Raw genomic sequence first — 3388 nt, forward strand, 5'->3', positions numbered from 1 at the left:
TTCAGTATTTGCTTAGAAAGCTATCTGACACTCACAAAAGAAACAGCAGCCTCAAATGGAATAATTAAAAATACCAACTTTCAGAGGCTCTGTCAAGTGAATAGAAAATGTATAAAGTAAGACATTGACTTAAAATGAAGTCTCTTTCAAGGTATGGATCACTTCAAACATGCTAAAAATGATTTCATAAAGGGCTTAACAGCTCAATAAATAGGTGGAACACAGAACTAGATATGATTGTTCTTGCCTCTTCATATACTGTCTTTACCTTTTTATACTCTTCAAAATATTACGCAAACTTAGTCTTCGCACAATTTTAAGTATTAAACCTCCAGAGAATTCATATCAAACTTGCTTCATACGATGCTCATTTCAGCAATTCCACATAGAGGATCCTAATAACTTATTAGTAATGGTGGTAATGGTTGACAAATAAAGCAGTTTCAATCATTCTGAATGTTACTATTGATTTCCAATGTTAAAAGTTTAGAGAACGTAAGTAAAAGTTGAGATTACTGTCGCCATGAGCAATAATAAAAGGCAGCTACTCTCCTGAGGCAGGAGAAAGAAACTGATTTCTCCATGTTTTCTCGTGCTTCACAACACCATTGAAAAGCAGTTTCTTGGCACATAACTATTGACCTACTGCTCTGGAGGGTAAATTAAATATGAGATCACATGAAAAGAAAACATGTGGGTCTTTTTTTTATTATTATCCATATGAGACTCTTTTTAAAGTTCATTAGGGCTATAAAAGCATGTGGGCACATGTATGCTCCATTTACCTCCAATATAACAAGAGGTAGGGAGAACCAATGTTGATTTTAAATTTTGACCCTGATTACTGTTTCATTGTTACAAACAGGTATTTCATAAACCTAAAACACCTAAAACTAGTAAAATGGGAAACCATTTCAAAGGTAACTTTACATTTTTATTGGGTTTGGGGAAATGTATCTAGCTGCAACACATCAAAAGAAATCAAACCTTTAACAGCTGAACATGTAAATTTTTATAAGATAAAAACCTTATACTTTTTAAACAGCTCCACTCATTTTCTAGAAGTTGTAGAATTTTGAATGTCATCCTTCATCATTTAATATACTGTAAAATCAACAATGTCAAGATATTTATACTTGTTAGTCTAATACTTTTCCAGATAATTATGGAAAAATGATTTTACTCTCTGTAAACTGTCAGTAGTAAAATACATGGGAAGATAAAGTACTTTTTGTCTATCGTGAAAAATACTATATTTTAACTCAGTGGTTCTCAATGAGGGGTGGGGTAGGTTTTTCCTCCAGAAGACATTTTAGCAATGTCTGGAGACATTTTTTTTGTTGTCACAACTGGGGGAGGGGTGCTACTGGCATCTAGTGGGTAGACACTAGCGGTGCTGCTGAATATCCTACCAACTTTAGAAACATCATTTAGGCCTTTATCTGGTACCTTTTCTCTCTTGTATTTGGGTTAATGGAAATAACCCACAAAAGGAAGGGTAGGAGATAAAAGGGAACCAAATGCGTGTTTGTGTGTATGTAAAATCAAGCATAAGATTTTAATGTCATTTGTTCCATATTCTGAAATTACTGAAATAAACTCATTTATCTTTTAATTAAAATGCCTAATGATAAAGAATAATTGCCTGGTTGCTGGAATAAGTCCAACAGCCCTTGATTAATAAGTACAGGCACATCAAAAACTGTCACTGAATGACATTTCTACCTTCTATTGACCTTCTTCTCTTTGTCATTTACACTGAAGCCATTTCCACATTGAAATCTTCATTAGCACGCCAGTGCCTATGTCACAGATTCCAAACTCTCTGACCTGTAAGATCTGAACCTAATTTGGGCTTTTCAGATGTATGTACACTAATACTGCCTCCCCATCCTCCTCTGAGCCATTCTGCCAGCTAGTCTCTGCAAGTGGGCCATGTCCTACCTCTGTTCTTTGTGTGTTTGTTTTCACACTATTTCCTTAACTGCAATACTGTGAGCTTTCTCTCTTTTTCCTCTTTAATTGCCCCTGCCCCCACACTACGGATGTTGCCGTCTCCCCTTAAGTACTGGATCTCTGAAGGCGGGGCGTCTCCTCCCACACGCTCTCAGTGTGCACCTGGGGCCTGGCGCACCCAGGGTATGGTCCGTGGCTCCACCTAGGAGGTCACGAACCCAGGACCTTCTGCATGTAAAGCAGACGTGCTAACCACTACACTATGGAGCCACCCTCTTTTCTTCTTCTTTTTTTCTTTTTTTACCTTTAAACATCTTAGCCATTGTTACAGGTCTAGCTCAACTATCATCTCCTTTGAGAAATCTCTTCTTTTGCTTTTTTAATAGATTTTAATTTATTGTAGACTTGTACAATCTACTAACTTTTAATTCTCTCCTTCTCCTGTGTTCTCATAGCACTGTGTTCACATTGATACATGCACCTATTGCTAACATGATTTACTTTTGTGTCCTACACATTTTAAGTTCCTGGAGGGCAGGGACTATATTTGGTTCAACTCAGCATTTCTCGTGGCTCGTGAATATTTGATAATTTAATAAAAATGAATTGACTTATATGAATTATAAACTGACATTCTAAGAAGATTGAGACTGTGGAAATGAAGCATTATGAGGTACACTGCAATTTTTTTACATTCCTAGACAGAGTAAAACAACTAGTATCTTTGATAAACAAGGAATCTGGGGCTTTGACATATTTTGTCTCCACTCCCATACCTTATGGCTCGTTTAAGATGAAAAAAAAAATTCTGAAGCTACAGTATTCAGAAGGCTCATCAAATTTTGTAGGTTAATCAAAAGCCATAACCATTGTGACCTTCGTCTCTTTTTTCACACGGTAGCATTTTTCTAGTTCAGAGAAAGTTAATCACTACTGTTTGGAAATAAAGATTAATTCAGACAAACTGAGTGAATGTAATCCTGCCAACCTAATATTTTTCAGGCAGGAATTTAAAGAACAGTTTCTTAAATGGAATGCACGTTTGTTCATCTCCATGTCTCATCTTGTGCATGAAGACCAAGACATTAAAATGAATCCCATGCAGGAAAAGCAAGACTTCATTGACATTTCTTCCCAGATTTTAAATTCTTTACAATGTTGTCTGACTGTTATATAAAGAGTTTTCTCATAGTTTTGGCAAGTCATGACTTTTTTCTAGGCTAAAATTATTGCGGCCATGCTCTATGGAGTAGGATTTTCCATCTTTAATCTTCTATTTGGCTGCCCGTTAGTGTCACCCAGTCACATTTAGCCTTGCCTATAGGTACTTCCTTTGCCGATCCCTATAAAGAGGTGGAGGGGCCATTGAGTTGTATATCTTTTAGGTTAGACACTTTCATTTTCATAACAGAATCTTAAACTAACCTCACTC

This window comes from Pteropus vampyrus, unplaced genomic scaffold, assembly GCF_000151845.1.
Source record: "Pteropus vampyrus isolate Shadow unplaced genomic scaffold, Pvam_2.0 Scaffold81, whole genome shotgun sequence".
Classification (NCBI taxonomy): Eukaryota; Metazoa; Chordata; class Mammalia; order Chiroptera; family Pteropodidae; genus Pteropus; species Pteropus vampyrus.